Source organism: Aptenodytes forsteri, unplaced genomic scaffold (genome assembly GCF_000699145.1).
Source record: "Aptenodytes forsteri isolate BGI_AS27 unplaced genomic scaffold, ASM69914v1 Scaffold217, whole genome shotgun sequence".
NCBI classification, from domain to species: Eukaryota; Metazoa; Chordata; class Aves; order Sphenisciformes; family Spheniscidae; genus Aptenodytes; species Aptenodytes forsteri.
The window spans coordinates 5,501,595-5,524,560 of NW_008796222.1; positions in this window are offsets into that span (position 1 = coordinate 5,501,595).

Sequence of the window (22,966 nt, forward strand, 5' to 3'; positions counted from 1 at the left end):
GCCAGTCCCTGAGCAGCAGCCCCCCTTGCCAGCTTTCCCCCAGTTTATATACTGAGCATGACGTCACATGGTGTGGAATATCCCTTTGGCCAGTTTGGGTCAGCTGTCCTGGCTGTGCCCCCTCCCAGCTTCTTGGGCACCTCCAGCCTTCTCCGTTGGTAGAACATGGGAAGCCGAAAAGTCCTTGACTAGGGTAAGCACTACTGAGCAACAACTAAAACATCGGTGTGTTATCAACATTATTCTCATCCTAAATCCAAAACACAGCACTGTACCAGCTACTAGGAAGAAAATTAACTTTATCCCAGCCAAAACCAGGACAGGCTAGAAAATAAACAACTTAGAGTAAAAGTGAATTAGGAAAGTAATATGAGAACAATGGAAATAAATAGAAAAGATGAAAGAAAGGGAACAGTTTATTAGGAGAATTGGAAAAAAAATTTCTGCTAAGGATAGGAGGAAGGAAGCAGTACCTTTGGGTCCTGAGCAACACTTTCAGAAAAGCAAAAAAGGAAAAAGAAAAATGTGCAGTGGAAAGAGCAAAGTGAAAATTACATTAACAAATTAGCTAGTAGTCTAGCTAGCAGAAGTAATACAGGAAAGCATAGCTATGATTTAATTGTGTGAATAGACTCAAAATAACATTATTGTTTAATGTTTTGGAGGAGGATGATTGCTGATTGAGGTCATTTTATGTGGGAAAGGGACAACACACTTGTATGAGCCTTGTATATCATCTCTAGTGCCCAGCAGTCACTAGGTCAAGTAACTGAAAGAAGAGGTAGAGCCTTCCGTTCCATCCAATATGTCTGATAAATAGCAAATGTCATAATTCATAACAGCCAGGAGAAACAAATAATTTTGGTTGTTATAGGAATCTAAAGTCTCGAGAATTAATGAACAAACAACAAAAAAAGGAAAATGGGCGTTAGAAGGAGTACATGCAGGAGAAAAATGGTGGAGGGGGAAAAAAAATCAATTCATGACATAGACAACTAGTCAGCACAAAGTGCTTTGGACCAGATTTTCCCTACACACCGTAAAATAAATTTAAAGTGCCTTAAGATCGGTGGTGAATTTATTTTGAACAGGAAAATCTCTATAAAAAGAGCTCTGCAATCTCCTGCATCAGTCAGTTCCTAGGAAAAGGATCTGGGAAATACTCCAACGGGAAGAAGAGGGCAAGGCAAAACTATTCAGTATAAATGACTCTCCATTCACTGCATGTTCTCAGAGTTATCTTTTGCATCTAAGCAAGGTGGGCACTGGCTTCCAATGTCAGAACCTTTACCTGTAGTTTACAATATGATCCCGGATGAGAAAAAAAATCTCTTTTCCTCCAGCTACTGTGACAGAGATGTCCAATTTAATATTTTTTTTTCACATCATATCAGAACACATTTTTTAATATCTTGTGCCTGAATTGGTTCCACATAGGTGCAGCTGCTTTAGTGTTAGAGTTTGGATCCAGCATGCGTTTTTGAAGCAAATTTCTTGATCGTCCCTACTTCCTGTGCTTCCTCTGGTTCCACAATGTGAACCAGTCTTGGAGTGTATGAACTTGATATATTTCTGATGAGAGGTAAATGGGAAAATGTGCTTCAGAGGTGCATCTAGGGTACTCCCACTGCTACTTTAGTCTACTGGACCAGATGGGAGCTCATCTGAAAATAAAATTTAAAAATTTTTAAAAAAGAAAAAAAAAACCCAAACCTCACACTGATAAGAAAACAATCCCACATTGCATATAGTGTACATATGAAGTCCTCAGTAGCATTGGTTTCACTCTGTAGAATTGCTCCCATTGATCTGTCCTACATGGTAATACGCATGTAGCAAATTAGTCCAGAATTAGGCATGCTATAAAGCTATTAAATTGCCATGTAATATATTAGAACTAAAAAGACACTGAAGTCCTATCCATAAAACTTAAATCAAGAAAGACAGAATAAAAGATTCTTAACTATTTTACAATACTGGATTTAGCAATTGAACCATCAAAAAGAAAGCGATTCCTGGGAGATCGAAAAGAACATCATAAATTACTAACTTGTGGAAAATCTAAGGACATGAGCTCATACATCAGATCACTTCCAGGAATGTTATTGGAGTAGGTATAATGTTGTTTCAATGCATATCAATATATTATTAAGCATAATATGCAAAATACAGAAAATCCCAGCAGTCATCAGTTCTCATTTGTGTGTAATTACCTGTAGAATATCTAGATAAGTTTGAATCATTCAAGCCACTGGTGTTCTCCGTGACCAACCACTTCTAATAAACATACATGATCAGTAACAGTTCTGCTTTCTTAATAGTGAGCTTGTAGAATTATCTGCAGAGACAAAAGCAGTAATAGGAAAAGAACGAAGTATGCTCTGTGGGGTATTACTAGGCAGTACATTCATTAAGCAGTTCTTATGATGCCATAAATGCTTTAGTCATAAGAACCAAACATAAAATCCCAGACTTTCTAATACTCCAATAGGGACTACTTTGCTTTTTGTAATATACAGTTCTTCTTTTCAGAAAAACATACCAGTAGCTATTTCTTTACTAATGTAACTGATTTTGCTTTGGAACATGCTCAGAATATTACAGCTTTATATATTTTATTATAGCATTTTATACATTAGATTGACACTTAAATCATTCACCTAATTAAAGCTATGTTAAAAAAATATCTCATGACATCATAAGGGAACAAAATTTTGAAAGGCATTATGAAATTTTAATGCTGTAACAGTTTGGAGCTGTTTTGTATATAGTGTTGTGTGAAATTAAACTGCTCCCATATTTTACAAAGACAATACAAAAAATATCTCAGCCTGCAAGAGTAAATGGGAAAACACAGCTGACTCACAAAGCAAGTAGATTCCTACCTTATCTAGGCAACAGTCAAGGGGTGACTGAGGGGATAATGAATATAAGGAGTGCCCTGATCTGCCTGTAAGAAGGAACATGTAATGGACCAAGCTTGCACAGATGATCTCAGCTAATACTCATTTGTTTTCCTAGTAAAGCTATAGTCTAGAAGAAACAGTTGTGGATGTGCTTAATCACACACTGTAGACTCGGATTTGACTGCTACACAGGACATTTCCAATATTCCTTTAAGGTGTGTATCCGTATCTTATTCAGTTCCTGGTTAAAACAAAACAAACAAAAAAGACTGACCAATTTAAATGGATGAGAAGTGTGTAGACTTTGGAAACAGATAAAATAAAAATCAATATATAAAATATATTTTTAAAAAATGTGTAAAATATAGACAATATCCACTCATCCTGAAGTTTAGTGTAGGGTTTTCCCTAGCACACAACAGCCAAACATCCTGATCCTAACACTTACTTTAGAAGCTCAGAAGGAACCAAATAACCTAAGTAACCAACATTTGAGTTCCCAGATTAACAGCTGATTGCTCATTAATTACTAGTGAAAACAAACATCTCTAACCTATCTATGGTCTCATCCCTATAGAGCTTTTGGAATCAGTGCATAAAATCTACAAGCCCTGGACCTCCACATGTGCTCCTAGTTCATGTAAGATGATGTAAACCCTAACTCTAGTTAGCTGAGTACTTTCAAGTCAGATGGAAACAAAGTTTAAATCAGATAACAAATGGCGAGCTTCTTAGCATCATTAATCCTAAAACACAATGATAGATTCACCAGAAGTTTTCCCTCCAGATCTATAAAATACACCATTTTAGGTCAATTATTAGTTTAGTGGAGTGCTTACCTTACAAATAAAGCTGAAACAGCATTCAGCTGTATCCAGAAAGGAACAGCTACCTAAGCCAATTTTTCGCAGAAGACATCTTCCTTCCCCTCCTATGTCAAATAAACACTAGCTGACTGTTTCTGGTTTCTCTATAACTTTTCTCTCTGACTTCCTTGCTAGCCCCAGCTCCCATTGTCTCAGATTTTAAGTGCCCTACAGCACTACCTTCCATTGTAATTTCAAAAGGAAGTTATGAATATATCCAAATACTACCTGTTCTTAAATATATAAGGTATCTTCTGGCTGAGTTGTCTTGCTGTGTGCAGTCCTGTGTACAGACCTACAGAGCAATAGCAAGGATAGCTTTGTCCCATTGTGAGGAACGGCAAAGGTGTAATGTAAAGCGTGTCTACCACAGTCACACATATTTTGACCACCCAGCACAAAACTTCAGTGCACTGTTAATCACAAGCATATTCAACAGCAAATTGCTCTGTTCAGATTGGGCATGTGTATCACAGATGAGTACAACGAGACCAAATTCAACAAAAGCTTTTCAAGCCCATGAGAATGACTCCAAACACAGAATTATATTAGTCATAAATTCAGCAAAATGGTGAGGCTGAGACTATTGTATTCTGTGATCTTTAACAAACAAGTAGGTGAAATGAAGGGTTTCATCACGAATCTTTATGGTGACTAGTTAACAATGTTTCTAGCTATTACCCTGTGGTCTCAGTATGTCTTGATCAAATGACATATATATGACATGACTGATGCTTGTAACAAAATTCAATGCTTGACATAAAATATTGAAACTAGAGAAGCAGGAGACAGAACTTCAACCCATTTACAAGTGTGTTAGCAAATGAGTGGGTTTTTTTCTCATTTCTCTTTATGGTGAAATTGTTCTCTTTCAAAAATGAAATTTGGGGTGGCTGGAGGATGAGGAAGACAGGATGTGGTAGATTGTTTTTTAAGTCTTGTTCCATCATGGACCAAGGCTTAATTCCAATTCTGCCATTGAAGCTATTGTTTCTTACAGGTTCAGAAGACCTAGAGGTCCCTGTAGTTCCAGGTACATTAAATACACCAATATTTCAGCCAACTGATCCGAGCTGTAAAGTAAAGGTGAGAAACCTATCAGCAAAGTAGTAAATTTCTAGGTTAAACTATTCATTATTTTGAGAACTGGCATTTTCTCCATTGCTCTGTCCTTGAAGATTTGGGAACTGGTTTGTGGATTGGTGTCTGCAAAAATTGTGCTAACACCATTTTACAGTTTGCTGAGAATTTTAGGGCTTTGGTTTGGGAATAATTGTCTACAGGACTTCGGTCCAGATTTTGCCTCTACAGGGTATGTTCTAAGTACATAGATGGCAAATAGTCATGAAAATGTGCAAGGTATGTTCTTTGTCATAAAGTTGTCATGTTTGTCAACACTTTCAACCATGTCAGTCAGGTAATTACAGACAGATTGCTCTATGGAGCATTTTTATTTTGGCCTTGTTGCATCTATCTATGTGTTTGTTCATAGACTTGCTAATAACCCTTTATTTTCAGCGGATGAGGAGCAGATCACAAATCTAGCAAAATCTGGTAAGGTCAGTAAAGCCCCAAAGACTCTGAATGATCTGTTCTTTTGTGTTTGTGTATATATATATATATATATATTTATACACTATATATATATATATATATATATATATATAAATATATATTAGCAGCAAAACCAACTTTTATTTAACTACCCAGAAACCTCAAGTTCATCTTCTTTGTGTATCTTCCAGTTCTTTCTTTTCTGTGTCTTATTTTTCAGTTGAATTTATAGAAATACTCATGTCAAACAAAAACTCTTTTTCCCAGCATGTGCTCTTACCACTAAGATATTATCTTAGGTACCTAAGAGTTCTGTTGGAATTCTTCTACACATTTTATGATGCATTTATTAGGTATGTATAATTTTATTATCAAATACCATTTCTAATGCTCGAGAGTTTTATCTAAATTGTAAAATTGGTAGGTTAAACTTTTGAGGGGTTTCCTGTTAATTAAGAATAAGGTCTTCTTTCACATTGGGGCTAGACATTTAATTAAACAATGCTTTGAGAAAAGACAAGCTGGGCTTAGGAGTAGCACACCAATTCCTGGGAATGCAACAATGTCTCTAATAAAAGCAGTAGTTTAAATGCTGCAGAGACCAAGGCTTAAAAGAATCAAAGTATTTGGGGGTGTTTTGATTCAGGACATCAATGCTTTATGTCTGCCATATGTTCATAATGGCAGTCAAAAGGCCTGCTATTGTGATCTCATTTAGTAGGCTGTTGATCTAATTGAAAAATGGACAATAAACCTGTTATTTTAGCCTTGGCAGTAGATTCGGGTTTGTTGGTTGAATGTCTCTTTATAAAATGGTCCCTGAAGATAGACAGGGCTGTGTGTTCGGAAGATGCTGCAGAATGGATTGATCTTTGAATTGAGAATCACAGTACTGGTGGCACATGGCTTCTTTGGAGAAGTTTACATGTGTCTGTATTGACTTCTGAGATCCAGCAGCATTAGTGTCTGATCCCCCTTCTAGTCCCATTCCTTCGAATGGGCACCTCCTTGAGTCTGGGAGTGTGGATAGTAATATACCCCAAGATAATAAGCCTTGATTTCCCTGATTTTATGCATTAGGCAGTTTTTCAAGTATATGAAGAAAAATAACACCAAAAAGCTACCAAGATTGCAGATCATAATGTTATCCAATGTGTGTGAACTTCTTTCTTCCTTCCTTTCAAATCGATTGCTCCTGTTGCATTTTTTTATCATTTCAAGTCAGATTGGGGTATTTTGTTTGGATGGTTTGTATTTTTGTTTTTCTTTCAGGAGAGGGAGAGCAGGCTTCATTACTTAGAGGGGTTCTGCATCAATTAAAAGCAGAGGTTAAAACACATAAAGTAATATTAAGTACATTTTGTTAACCCTGGAATTTACCATATTCATTAGAATATGGAAGATTAATAGTTGGAAATTACAGAGCTTGAAAAATTCCTATACAGAAATAGTAATAGTAGAATTTACAATAGCTTTGAATAAACACATACAAAAAATTGTTGTAGTCCCTGTTGCAGGATGGAACAGTTGATGCCTGATTCCAGGGATTTCTTCAATAATCATGTTTTCTTTGGCCTGCAAAAGATGCATCATGCAGACAATTGCCCCCAGGAGACATTGTTAAGGTAATATTCTCAACTGCTGTGTGAATCGGAAACTGTCTTGGTTTTGTCGTTTATTTTTCCCCTGTTCCTATATATTGAGCAAACTGGGTGTTCATCAGAGGCACAGGAACCTTGTTGAGGTCTTAACAGATTTTAGCTTTACTTGACACGGATTTATGCTTCCATTCTTTTGTTCCAAGGATGGCATCTGGCATTAATTCTTTGCTGGTTGAACTTCATGGGCCAGACTTTTTAACGGCTTTTTTTGGAAAGCATCAGAGGGAAAAGGTGTTGTAATTCAGTTTTCATTGAGCAGATATTTTGTATGAAGGGCTATTTTGAGGAACAGAGAATTATGAAACCTTGCTCAAACTTTACTCTTATTATGAGTAATTTTTTGTAAGATTTGGCAAACACATTGAAAACTTAATAGTTTCACTATGTTTCACTAATCATATTCTAGCTGATCAACTTTATACAAATTCTCCCTTTTGAACATGGGAAATATTTCTTGAGTATCTTTGGGATTACTGGCATTATTTATGATCCTACCCTTCTCGTCTGTCCTTTACCTCTCCCAGAAATCTGCTTTCATATGGATTTGAGATCTTTAACATGCAAGCACAATATAGATCAACTTATTAGTTCTTCTAATATTGTAGATGTGGAATGATGTATTGAAAAAAAATATCCCTACAATGTATGTAATAATCCCTTCTCAGTGGAGAGTTTCAGTATGTTATAGGGCAGTAGTCATCACTCAAGGTCCATGTACTACCTATGCCTTGAAAAAAGCATGAAATTACATGTGTCTGTGATTTTCGGATTCTGAATGTTTTCTTGAATACTTCCTAAGGCAAGGTGATTGCAGATTGCCACTCTTTGTTTCATACTTCTGTTTTATGATTGTAAGAGGTCTAAACAGTTTCTATTCTGTCATATACTTTCATAAGTGATAGTTAAATATCAAAATAGGAATTATATTCTTTCTTGTAATATATATATTAGATATATAGAATAGAATAGAATAGAATAGAATAGAATAGAATAGAATAGAATAGAATAGAATAGAATAGAATAGAATAGAATAGAATAGAATAGAATAGAATAGAATAGAATAGAATAGAATAGAATAGAATAGAATAGAATAGAATAGAATAGAATAGAATAGAATAGAATAGAATAGAATAGAATAGAATAGAATAGAATAGAATAGAATAGAATAGAATAGAATAGAATAGAATAGAATAGAATAGAATAGAATAGAATAGAATAGAATAGAATAGAATAGAATAGAATAGAATAGAATAGAATAGAATAGAATAGAATAGAATAGAATATTTCAGTTGGAAAGGACCTCAACAATCACCTAGTCCAGCTGCCTATATACATATAAACATATGTCTATATGTTTATCTACATATGTACCTGCACATAAACCCTGTTTTTGACCAGGTTTACCCATGGCCATTCATTCCTCATTAAATGATACAGTCTATTTCTTTTTCTTATGTTCATTTACTATGAATAAAATAATAACCAAGTTCTGTGGCTGAGCTCTCTATTTTCAGGGTTTGTCCAGTTGGCTTCAGTGATTATTCCACTTCAATAAGTATCTGTAAAACCAGTAATAATTAAGATATTTCTTCTCCCGCACTCTAACTAATGTGATATGGTTACTCACCAACTCATTTTTTGCATTTGGAGCATTTTCATGATTTTTGTCCCTTAGATGCCTAGCAAACAGTTACATACAGTCAATATTTGGGGAGATTAAGAAGAGAACCTGGATTTAGTAAGTCTCTAGCAAAATGCTGGAAGGCAAATGCCTTGTCTGGAATTTGAGATTTAATCTAGTTGAGAGTCAAAACTCAGCTTGAAGCCAGAACAGCAAATTCCCTGGAAATGCTTTAAAGCATTTTGTACAATGTTGAAACGAGAAATCCTCAGTGATGTGAAAAGAGAACTGAGAGACCATAAGAAGTATAGTAATACATATTTTGTGCCTGATTTTGCCAGAACATTAATTCCAAGAAGACAGAAGAAATAAAGAGAGAGGCAGGTTGTTAATAAGAGCTTAAACAGTAAGGTCTGGTTTAAGCCATTTAAAATGTAGGAGTTAGTCATTGGACGTGGTTAAGTTTAACGAAAAGAAAAATAACTGCAGCAATATTGCAACATATCCTTGTTGCATGTGAAAATATTATGATATAAAATAATAGTACCACTCAAGGTGAAGAAAAGACATTATTGTCAGTGGACAATTTTGTCTATGGACATAAAATTAAAAATTAAGGTCACAGTACAAATGAATTAGAAAAAGGACAGGTGATGGAATTAAGTCAAATGGATCAAAAGAAAAATGTGGTTATCACATGAGATAAAGAGATAAACAAAAATAGAATTTGGAATGGTATCAGAATATGAAGAAAAAGAAAATGAACAGTTGTGTTTTTAGACATTGATCAAGACTTAATATTGGCATGTGTCCAGTATGAAATAGCAATAAATGGAAGAAGGAATAGAATCCCAAAATACCACATTACATTTGAACAAAAATAAAATTGTGCAACAATGTATTATAAGCCAAATTAGAAATGTCTCCTCTATTCAATACCTTCATATTCAACATGCAGTTTTCAACTATTGATAGACTTTACAGAGGTTAACGATTCTTGCTCCAATTTCCCATGCCAGGTGTCTGCCTTGAGGCAACTTTACTTCATGAGGTTTCCATAAATACACTCCGACCATTTCTGAGAATGAGAAAATATGTTGTTTTTCTGTTGATAACGAATTCTTACAGCTATTTCACTGAAAAAAATTAACTTTTTCAAGCTCTGGTCTTCCATGCTATGCATTGAAATTTTGCAGAGCTGTTTTTCTGCAAGTGATACGGTCACTTTCTTTTTTTTCCTTGAAAAAATGATCACATTTGGAATTGCCATAAGGCACACAGACTCATAAGGGGACTCAGGTAGAGAGAATTTAGTTGGAAAACTGCAAATGCCGACTGGAATTTCTAACTACTGCAAAGCTGGGTGAAAAGGAATATCTGACATTAGGTAAGACTTGATGAGCCAGAAAACTTAAAATGAGAGCCTTTAAAAGAAGGACCTGAAAGGGGGAAGACACTGAAGGGGAAAGGAGCCTGTAAAAGAAGGAGATGAAAGGGTGAACACACTGAGGGGGAAAGGAGACAGAGACAAAAGCTGAGTGAAGGTATAACAGTAATATCAGGATGGGTACAGGTGTTAGATACTGGGACTATTGGGCAGAGAGGTTCAGGGTACCAAAGGTAGGAAGAGGGCACCTGTTAAGTACAGGAGAGAAGAAAAAGTGGAAGAGAAGTAGTCAGACCCACAGGCTATTGTATAAATTACCTATCCATAACTGAAGGGAATAAAAGAGACCTGTACATCCTTTTAATCAGCCACCCTATATTTTTGTCATGTGTTTTCCTCTGGACGGTTTTCTTTCCTGCCTGCACTATAGAGGTTTTACAGGTAAATGGAGTGTTGTAGAAAGATAACAAAAGTAACAGAAAAGGAAAAAATGAAGTAATGCTATAGAAGAAAAATGGAAAGAGTAACAAAGGAAGGGAGCAAATGAAGAACCAGATGAGAAGGAAAGGGACAGAACAGAAGAAGGGAAAGAGGGACTGAAATAGGGGAAATCTGAGGGGAAAAAATGAAGAGAGTAGTCATTAGACTGACATAATAATTTAGGTTGGAAAGGAATTTTGGAGATCATCTAGTCTAATCCCTGCTGAAAGCAAGGACAACTTTGAAGTTATAACAGGTTACTCAGTGCTGTGTCCAGTTAAGTTTTTAAAATCTCCAGCAATGAAGGTCCAAAATCTCTCTGGAAGCCTTTTCCTGGGCTTAACCATGCTCATTGTGAAAATATCTTTTTCCTTATATCCAGCAAGAATTTCCTTTGGGGAGATCGTTTCTTGTCCTTGCATGGAGAAAGGACCTCTGAGATGGGTGTGGCTTTCTTTTCTCTATAAATCACCTCTAGGCAGGGGGCATTTATCCTCTTTCCTATTCTCTCCTCTAATACCATGTTCTTCAGCCCCTTAATCATCTCAGGAGACTTTTGCTGCATTTGCATTCTCTCCCTTGTACTGTGGGGACCAACACTGGACATAGTACTACAGATGAGACCTCATGAATTCCAAGTAGAGGATAATAATATATCATAGAATAATTTATTACTATGCTTATCTCCATGAAAAAATATTAGACATGGAGTTCTGGAGCAGTGTCAATATCTCTGGAACTCAAAATCAAAATTAGTAAATAATAACAATGAACAGACCCTAAAATTGAAAGTCCATCCAAACAATGACAAAAATCTACATTTAAAATGTCAGAAACAGCCTGTGAATGATTCATTAAAAAAATACAAAAAAGTTTTAAACTAATCTAACTTTTGGTTTGGTGAATCCTATTTAACTAACTGTGAGGAAAAAGAAAGAAGTTAATTTGTCTTCTAGACTCCAGGCTGAGTCTGCAGAATCTATGTAATAAGAAACATAAGCAAAATGGAAAAAGAAATTAGCAAGGGGCAATGGAGAGGAACAGTCCTTCCCTCTCTTCCTTTGGAACACATATTAGAGTAGTTTTGAGCTGCAAATTACTGGGTCAGAAATTAACTTGGAGCCCCCACAATGCTGTTTCTTAAAAAATCACTTTTTACATTGGGATTATAGTTCAAGCAACCTTTCCTAGTAGTGACATAAAAATGAATCGTCAAAATAAATAACAGAGCTGAAGTTCACTTGTTGAGCAGAGGCTAAGCAAGCCATATGTTTAGACATATCTCCACAACCATAGTGGATGTTTAAAGTCTATGACAGCTATGTATTTAGAAAAGAATGGACCTAAATTTCACAGAATGTTCAAAAAGAATTACGTGGTGCTACCAGCACACATTGCAACAGGCCAGCTGGCCTTTGTCTCTTCCTTTCCTACTTCTGCTTCATTGTCCACTGATGGTAGTGTCATATTTCAAAGGAATGATTTACATTCAAGGCTTTGAAAAACTGAATAGATCTCCCCTGGCCATGACCCACCAACAGAATTCTAATTTCCAGAAATGTATCTCCAAATACATCTTTTTTACATATTTGTAAAATTACTAGAATCTAATACTTCTTGAGAGACAAGTGACAGCAAGCACTGAAGCTGAAAGTGATGTGACAAACATGGCAGCACACTGTGGTGAAACAATTCAAGCTTGTAATTAATTTCTATCTTTAAATGCCCATCAGTAATGCTTAGTTGGAATACTCTGACAGGGTGGAGCTATCAAGAGAGAGATTTTCTGTTGCAAAGGTTGCAATACTGTTTGCATATTTACTATGGAGGCCACCAGATAATGATTCAGAACAATAAGCAAGGAAAATCTTTACAGACCTGTGTATTTCATGAAATCTCAGCAGTATTAGTATTCCTTATGAAACATATTTGATATTACTGGGGCAGAAATCACCTTCGTGTTTCAAGTCAATGGAAAGCAGGAAAATCACCTTGTAATATTCAATTCAGAGGTATAGAAAGAATCCATAAATAGGTCACTGTAAAAGTTGTTCTAGGGATTTCCTTCATGAATCTCATCAGGCTGCAACAAGGCTTAAGTGACAGGATTCTCAAAAAGGAGGCAAATATACCGGCAGACACAGAATTTCAATTTAATAGCTATTCCACAAGAGGCCAGCTATGAATGATTCCCAATATGATTTTCCTTTGAACATCATCCTGCTCCCAATCCTTTACTACAATAGGGAAGAATGCCAAATCAACATCTTGCTCCGGGTGTCAAATATCCCATGGCAATGACAAGTAAAAGAGACTAATCAAGGAAAAAATTCCATTCTCTTTTCCTGTTAGAAACGTTTGGGATAGAATTTCTTATTTGTTTTAAATGGTATAATTTAGCAAAGTGAAGGAACTTTATATGTATACATATATACACGTATGTCTGTGTATGTTTATATTTATATACATATAAACATGTATAGAATCTATTTTTTTCTTCAAAAAAACAAACAAGTACCCATTTCATTTAGAGGCTCATTTTATTTGTTCAACACTGAAGACGTGAGGAAATATTTGAAGTTTCCATTAACTTTTTTTTTTTTTTTTTTGCATAAGAATGGGGACATCAGAGCCCATATATGTCCAAAGAACAGCTGGAATAAATGGGGTACAGTCAGAAACATGATCATAAAGTCCTTTGAGCTTCTTTGATCTTGAAGCATCTTTGTGTTGCATGTTTTCCAATCTCTCTATTCTGATAGAGGTTTCAGAATTACACTAATGATGGCTCCCTATCAAACACAAGAGGTGTTACAGTAGCCAAAAATTAATGAGGTATAGGACAATCCAGCTCTGTGTCTGTGGTCTTCCTGAGGAGGGAAGCCAGTGGAGACTTTCTTGAGTATTTGGTGTGAACTGTTGTGCACACAGGTCTTATGCTGCACACAACATAGCTCGATAGAGCCTACAAACCCAAGAAGTGTCCACCTTAGAAAAAAATGAGGCTTTTGCTAGTACTGCTTATTTTTCTCCATTGTGTATAACGGAAGTCTGAGCAGCAAGCTCTGATCTAGACACTGTGGTAAAAGTAGGTTAGGTAATTTTTACAGCTTAAGCCTCATACCACAAAATTGTTCATGCAGGATCTCCGCTACTCTGTCACACAGTCCCTTCCTTACTCTTACCCATTTACATTTTGGAATAGCTAAGGTTACTTGCCTCTACTGCTCTGTTGGAAGGTTGCTTCAGAAAGTCATTATCCATTACTTCCTCTCTCTATTCTCGACCAATGCATAGCTGTTTATGCAATATATTCTTGAGCACCATCTACTGGTACTTCTTCCACATCCAAAATATCTACATCTATACAGACATAAAGCATGCTTGTAATATTTCCTCTGGACTGAATAATCTGGTATTCAGTCACCTTGGTGCAACGGGGTGATGTAGTGTTTATGCAAGTGATCTGGTCTGATTCTGAAAAGAATGCTAATCTTGGCTGGAGAAGGGTGAGAGAGAACATTTCTTAATACAAAACTGTTACAAGAAGAGAAAAGCTGAAAATTAACATCTTACTACTCATCTCCTGGCATGTAGTAGAATTCATCTTCTATTTCATACTACCTGTGTAGCCAAAAAAGAACTGCAATTTAAGGGTCATATTATTAAGGACACCTAAGATTTCATTTCAAATAGGTGTAGCTTATTTCAGGGAAACAAATACTAAATACTTTGCCAACTGTGAAGGAAATTATTATGCCAGCTTTATAGCAAGAGAAGTGATACGCCTGTAAAAAATGCTGATCTCAACCTGTTGACAAGTCTAGTTAAAATGTGCTCTTAGTGTAACAGTCAGTGCTGCCCCAGAAGACCTCTATTTGTAATTTATGCAGTCTTATTTCAGAAGGGGAGGAAGTCTATGTTGAGAAAGGAATAAAAGACTTTTAAAAATTCTGTCTCAGAGCTGCTAGCAAGAACTTTTATTTATTAAAACTGAAATAATTCAAGCATCTAATTGGGAGTCCTCAGCATTTGTACAAGTTGTTACTCCCATTTCAGATGCCTGTGACATTGAAACTAAGCTGGCTATTTTCTCATTCCTACAGCTCTGCTCTTACACTGGAAGTGTGAGACTACAAAGCCAGGGTGACAAATTATTTGTGATTAAATTTTTTGGTTAACTGCCCCTGCCATATTTGTACGTGGTTAAGTAAAATATGTCCCATTGTTAAAGAAAAGCTTATCATCTGTGGTTTAAGAAGAAGCTTCTTCATTTCTTGTTCAGCACAATGGCATCTGAATCCTGAGATCACTTGTTCAGTGCTATAATAGTGTTCTTACTGATAGTAAAAGCATTTTCTTACAGGATCCAGTATGACATTCAAACCACTTGCTGCAGTCCCAGTATATAAGAATCTAAGGTTTGAACCCAAACTCCCTCTCTCTCAGTAATTAACAGGAGACTCTTAAAGAGTTAAAACAGGATGTAAATGGAATGATACAGCTTAGAGTTTTCAAGAACTGGAAGGTGCATCTGGACCTCTGCTCTTTGTATTTCCTGTGGAAATATTTTCCATAAATTTGCCTAGTTGCTTTTTGAATCCATTACACTTTTGGCCTCCACAACTTTTCTTGGTAATGAAATCCAAAGTGCAGTTACATGTGGGTAAACAACCTACTACTTTTCATTTATTTTAAATCTCCTGCTTGATAATTTCTTCTGATTCCTTTTCCACTCTTCTATTACAAACCACTGAATGAAAACTTCATATGTGCTCTTTCCAGACCATTCATAATTTCACTGATTTCTATGATATACCCATTCCACATCATTCCACATAAGGAAAACATTACACATCTGATGATTCTTGTGCCCTTTCCTGCAGAACCTCTGGTGGAACTTTTTCTTCCTGTGCTATATCCTGAGCTTTCTTCGCATGACATCTGTTTGATGTATGCTTTTGCATGTCTCTGACTTCTTGTGTGATTGCAGAAACATTGCAATTCTCCCTTTTGTACCTATATTTGGGTATAATACATTCACATGCACTGCTGTATAATAAAACTGAACAGATCAGCAGCAGTGCGGTTTACACGCATGAATACTAGAAAGTTGAGTTTCTTTTTTCCTATCTTCTCCCATTCCTCTTAATCTGACTTCTGTTGTCCAAAGCTTTTCTATCATTGATATGTTTCTGCTCCTGCTGCTGGTCAGTGTGAGTTATACAAAGGTCCAGGTTACCTGCAGATTAAATTTCAAGTATCATTACATTTAAAAGGCTGCAGACTACATCTGCAAATATACTCTTCTGCTAAGAGTTTGTCCTGGTTTCATTACTCCTACATTTATGTTACTACATCTCTGTTGTAGCCCTATGACCTTTTGAACTTTGGTTGGCTAAAATTTAACAAAGCCAAAATTAATCTTTTATTCATTTTTTTGTGGACGATAAAATCAATGCCATAGTTCAACATGGGTGGAGGTAGAATTTCTTCAGCTGAAGTCCAAGCAAAACTGAGTGTTAGCTGCAAATAAGTCTGCCCCTACAGAAAAAAAAAAGTGTGTTTTAAAAAGGAAAATCAGGATGAGTACTCAACAACCTCACTCAGGTACAGCACTCCACAGAGTGCATACAGCTACTGGAAAGTGCCAGACATTCATTGCCGCTTGATTGAAGACTAATTTATCTTTAACTGGGTGTCCTGCTTGTGCTGAGGCTACTGACAGCTGTAAGTCACATTAAGGAGAGCAGAACATGGGTGGTTTGATTTATTTATTGTGGCTGAATATTTTCAGCAAGCTGGAAAAAAAATATGTAAAAGTATTTTTTATATGCTTAACTAATTTGTAACGCTGATTGATAAGCATGCAACCAGTATCTCCTAAATTTGAAATGATGTGTCTCAGTGGAGTTTTAACCTGTAAATAAAATGAAAAGCAATTAATGAATTAAATTTGTATTCTGTCCTGAGAGAGTGAATCAGGTTTGTTAAATTCCATGTGTATACTCTTGTTCAAATGCAAATCAAAATAGGTTAATTTACATTGCTCAGTAATTTATTTTTCCCTGTATTTTTATGTTATATTTTGAAAAAAATAGTCCAAACCCCAAATATTTTAAATAACATTGAAAGACATTTATATGGAGTCATATAAAATACTTAAATACTTCTGTTAATTATCTCTTAATTACAGACTTAGGATATTTGTTGGTTGTTGGAGAATTAGGATATTTATTCTCTGTGAAACCCGCCAGGTTTATACTAGTAACAACTTTCTGAAATTTTACAAAATGTCCCGCAAACAAAAAATGCATATTTTATTTCAATTGTGATTGTTAGTAGATTTTTGCCCGTGTGGTGGATGTTTAATTGTCCCATGACTAAATAAATGGTCCCTGAGTTCTGTGCCCAGGTCTGCCATAGACTTTATACTAGTAACTCCTGGAGACAAAGCACTTACTAAACATCGTTCAGCAACATGTCACATCACAAGCATAAATTTGATGACTATAATTACCCTCACCATTCTGTTAGTTTGGTTTTGCTCTGAAATGGGTCAGGAATGCTTCCAGAGCCAATGACAATAGAGAAAAGACCTAATAAAAACCAACCAGGTTTTTATTGTTTCTCTCCTGTTAGTTACTGCCTCCCATTTTATAAACATTACCTGAGGGAAGTCTGGAGTTAGGTTTAGTGTGTCCTAACATATCAAGAGAGAGGAGAAATGAAAATGTGGTTAGTTGTCAGATATGCTGTGGCTGAGCTGGGACCACAAGAATGATCACATAGTCATGCAGACATATTTATATTCAAACACACGGAAGCTGAGTAAATAACCTGCTTTTCAGGCAACAGATAGAATTCCATTTTTGATGCAGGGACTATATTGTCATATAATTTGAAGTGCATGTAGTGCAGCAGGCAATGCTACTTGGGGTACCACCTTTCTCTTGTCTTATCCTGATAAAACCCATTCTTAGCATGAGTACAGCTCAATTCTTGCTGAATTCATTCATCAATTCATGCTCAATCAGCATGAATTGATCTGTATTCTTCCTATCAATGACCACCACCCCTCCTGGTGTTTTCTGCAGGGTTTATAGGATCTCTGGCAGGCTGCCCCTCACAAGACACTCCAGCAACTGCTATGGTGGCAGGACAAATGTCCTTTGTTTTTTGCATTTGTTGTAACAGGTAGGGAGATATCAAGTCATTTGCAAAGGGTCTCTTTCAGCTCTTGGGATGAGAAAGTGTTTCTTGATAACTGCACAAAGTCTGGTGAGAGTTAGTACATCACTAGGAGAAGGACTGAAGTGTAACTGAAATGATCACAGAATAAGGTGAGGAGAAAAATACCCAGCTTCATTTCTCTTCAAGTGTCATGCTTACCTGTTTCCTAGTGATTCATGGCTGGCAGTAACAACTTCTTGAGGCAGCTGACAGCTAGCAGAAGCTTGAGAAGCATTCCAGAGTCCTTGGCATTGACCATTGACTAGGGGTTGGGCACAATAATGCGGAGAGGCAATCTGAATGAGCAGCAAGACATTCAGCAGGGTCTGGGCATCCCTGCTCTTTGTGTGCTGCAGCAGACGGTGGAGGTGCGGCCGTTTCCCTCCTCAAACCCTCCTGGAGCAGCCACGGGAGATGCAGGAGACAATTTCCTTCGTGACACAGTCAATAATGGCTGATGTATCTGTTAGGATGTGTGATTAAAGACTCATCTGCCAAGGCACGAAGGAGCAGACAGGCACAGCACCAGATGGGGGAAACCAAATAACCCAGTCAGGGACACACACCACAGGGCATCCTAGGAGGGCATCAGCCCCACAGTCTAGGGGTGACACCCACCACTGTGAATCAGTGGGACAGCCTGTCCTGAGATCACCTACAGGCTGAGGGGTCACTGCCAGGGAGTATGGGCTCATTATGGGATACTTGGGAAGATTGCACAAGACTCACTACGGGATGTTTAGGGAAAAATCAAAGGTGGGGAAAGGGAGGGATGGGAAGAATCAAGTGCGGGAAAATAGAGGGAATGGGTTGGGTGTGAACAGCTGGCAGGTCGGTACACTTGTCTGGCCATGCCCTGTGCCTAGTGCCTGCAGTCATTCCTGACTTCTCTTTAAACTCCATTTTTACCTATTTTCCTGGGTGAGGGGTTCTGTGTGCATGTGTGTGGGTGTGCGTGGGGGTCTGAGTGCAGCCACTGGAGCAGGACCAGGGGTCATAGCAACTGCGCACCAGCACATGGAGTGACTGGGGAGCATGCACATTGCGGGCCAGCCTATGATTGTGTGTGAATCTGCCTCTGGGAGAGAGATGACTGGAGGAGCTGGCTACCAGAGGGACCAAGGGCATCCTGGCCAACTGCCAAGGAGACCATGGGGCCTGGGGGTCAACTAAGAGACCCCTTTTTGTGTGCGTGTGTGTCTGTATGTGTCTTTGTGGGAGGCAATGGCTGAGAATCCAGGGCAGCTGCTGGAGGATCTGTGTATCTAAACCTGGTTACACATACTGCGTGTGAGGGTCTGTACCAGCAGCAGGAGTAGGGCTATGGCCTCAGGGGCTGGCATGCCCAGATGAAGCAACCGGGGAGACTGGGATCCAGGGACAGCTACTGGGTAGACCGAGTATCTGAGCCCAGCTGCTGGAGGATCCACATTGTATATATGCTCTGTATACGTGTGTGTTTATGTGTGTGTGCCTGCAGGGAATACGTGCTTAGCCACACTACTGGTTGGAGCGGGAGGCTTGGAGCTGCAGCAGCCTATCCTCTGCTGGGGTCTTGGATTTGGCAACCTCTAACAGTATCTGTAGGAACGCACAGTCCCAAATGAGAAACAGCAATGCCAGGCCCAGCTTCAGAAAGGGATGGGGAGTTCTGAGTACATCCACCAAATACTTTTCACTACGAAATAACAGAGACTCCTTCAGCCTGAGCAATTAACTGCACCTAGTGAGCCTGGAGGTCTGTGAAGAGATCCTTAGGGACATGTCTTCAGCCCAGCTGAAGTTCTGCTGCTTACCTTGTCTATTTCCAGAAATCAATATTCTTGTCAAGGGAAGGCTAGAAGCTATGGGATAAAATTAAATGGGATGTCTTCTTTTCCAATACTTTCTCCATTTAGCAAGGGGAGCTTCCTTGAACTCCTCTCTGCTCACCAGCAACAAGATAAGAACTCCATTCTCCAACAGATTATTCCAAATCCTTATGCTCTTTGGGGAAGCAAGGAATTGTTCTGGACTAGTGAGACATCCTTACTTGACTGTAGATATCCAATCTGTAGTAAATTCACATAGTCTAAGTCAAGCCAAAACTAAAAACTAAAAAGAAAAAAAAAAATTAGAAAAGTAGAAATTCCATGAAAATTGTATTGTACATACATTGCTTGAACATCCATTTCTGTTAGCTATGGTCAGAAACAAGTTCCAAAAAACCCTTTATTTCACAGCATAAAATCTTTGTCTGCGGTTACAAATCTAGGAACTTCAGTGACACAGCCATTGGGACAGTTCATCTAGGAGATCTAAAGCAACTGGAACTTGAAATTAGAGCCAGTCCTTGTGCTGGTTCGTCTTTAGCCTTTCCAACAGCTGGCTGCCTCAATAAAGCATTGAAGAAATTACAGATCATTAAGGAATTCTCCATCATTTTCTCTTCCTTCAGGCATGCTCTAAGAGAGTGGTCATGTAAGCAGGCCTAGTCCAGTGAATTATCAGAATATGTTAAATGGTTTTCCTACAGTCATGAAAACAGGATGCAGATTGCATAAACATGGCCTAACATAGTAGAAAATACATCTTCCATTGTCTAGTAGACTCTGAGACACCCTATTTCTCAATGATAAAAAAAGTAAAGCATAGGTCTTCCAAACAGTACGACATACACCCCTGTACTCCTCTGTGCACAATGTACACCTCTGCAGAACAAGAGCAGAATTACCAAGACTTATGGTAAAGATGTGACAGTCAGTGCCAAGTGACACTGTCTTCTTTGGGAACTGACTAGTATCAACTTACACAGTGCTACATTAATCATTCCCTGCCCAATATCTGGGATTCTGTAGGTTTTCATGGCAGTCATAGTATCCATTTGCAATACACGTTTAAATTTATTTAAATTTGATTATTTCAATATTAATGACAGTAGTACTCTCATTTTTAATTTTCTTCATCACTTGACTTCCAATTAAGTTCAAATAAGTATTGTCTTGAATATGGTGAGAAGTCCAAGACACAAGTACTTTAATTTTCTCTTTACTGTTGTATTCTCATTGTCTTTTCAGCACCTTAGCATTGTGAAAGTGGAGTATTTTACATGTCTTACTGTAACTGTTAACCTACCTTGAAACTAATAGAATTTTTTTTTTCATTTTTCTCTTTTGTTATGTATCAGTAGCACTGATCTCAGCACGTCTTGGAGAATTGCTTTCTGCTGTTCAAAACAGGATAAACATAAGCCATTCCTTCTCATAGGTCCTCTATGATTTAATTACATCAGGGAAAAATGTGCATCTTAAGAACAGCCTCTAGATTTATCAAAACATAATAATTTTTATTTATTATACCTGTAAACAAATATGAATTTTTATAGTAACATTCTTGAAAATTTTAAGCAATAGTTGTTATGTACAAAGCACCAAATCCTGTGAGAGGCACCATACGTTCTTCAAATCTTGTTGAAGCTACAGAAATAACAGCCTTTTTCCTATCTGTATAGATGCAATCTGTTTGTTTACTCTACATTGTATACAGAAGATAATGCAAACCGTTTGTCTGAAAATTTTATGGCAATTAGTCTAACTGCTATCTAGGAGAGATCCATACAAATGGTATAATGAAGGCTCAAAGTAAAATTACTGATTATTTCTTTTATTGCACTATGAAAGAGACAGGCCAGCACTTTATCTGTGAAGATTTTGATTTTATGACATTTGTGATGTGCAAGTAGGTTGTAAAGGCTATATGTGGAGACAAGAGCACATTGAAAGGGTTTCTTTTTCCTTTCTCAAAGGAACTTCACCTAACAATTCCATGCACTGTGCTGCTTGTGTAGATGTAGGAAAATCAAGAATTCAAGGCATTCCCATATGGTACAAGGAAATGTACATTCTTACTACTTTGTGCCTTGCCGAGGCAATTACACACCATGAACTGAGTTTCAAGGTTGGTCACCTCCACCAATTCTATTAGAAGCGTTGCAGTATTTGTCATCTATTTCTTAAACCTAACTCCTACAGTCTAATAATTATATGAGAGTCTCTGTTTTGATTTTGAAACATATGGCTTTTAGCTCACTAGACTGTAGCAAAAAGTCTGAGCAGTCAATCTCATTTTGGAACAGCACATACTCATTCAAGGAAAAGACTCCAAACTTACCAGTATGTCTGCCTTTAAACGCTGTGATTTGGGGGACAAAGTTTTCTTATTTTGAAAAAAAAAAAAAGAATGTTATTTTATTGTTTGACTGACAACAGTGAGTTTTGCATACACCGGGGAGCCCATGGAATACTTGCATAGGCAAATGTTCACTAACACAGGCACGTCGTGACTGTAGTATGACAAAGTAGACTATGACATGCACATCTTATGGCTCTATCATTTGCTTCTTGGAAATGCTTGCTAGTCATAGAGTGGCAACTGACTACAGAGCCCAGGCAAGCAGTTCAGAGGTGGTTAAAAAATGTCCATTCGTCCAGAGAAGACTGAACACGACAGCTGTCTTTTTACATGAAGATAGAAATAAATAATTCCTTTATCCACTGGACATAGAAGCAATGGCCTGAATTTTCAAAAAAGGGATATTTAACTTGTAGACAGACAGTATGTAAAGAAATGGATGCAGCCCTTTAAGTTGCTGTCTCCGTTTTTTTCATTTCACCTCTCTTCTAGAGAATATTGCCCCCCACCAGAGAAGGCAGACTGGAAGTGTGAGACCTCCTCAGACCCCCTGACGTAGTCTAGCAGCATGGTTCAAACTACCTCCTACGACAGCCCAACTTTACACCACCAGTTTTTAGGAGGCACTTAATCAAGTCAGAGCCTCTCTGCTGACGCATTCGCACTGATTTAATCAAAACAGTTTCTAAGTCAGTTTAGGCTTTTGGCAGATAAATCCTGGCAGATTTAGTTGCCTCAAGAGTCTACTCTGTTCTGTTGTTGTCAATGTACTGGCCACATAAAAAGGCATTACTGGAGTTTCTGTTTTAACCTCCCGGTTCCCACCTGTGTCCATCAGGCTGAACTGGTACAAGTCTGTCCTAAGTGATAACACCTTCAACTGCTGCAAGTAATCTGCCCAGGCTCCAAGTCTGTTAATAATTACACTAATGGTATCAGCAGCTCCAGACAGACATGCTCAGGTTGTATTTTCAGGCTTTGCTTTGCTACATGGAAAGGTAGAAGGATTTTTCTTTTTGTAGCAAGAGACTGCTGACGCTCTGATCCTGTCCTGCTGCCGCGAGAGCTTTGGCTCAGAAACCTGGCTC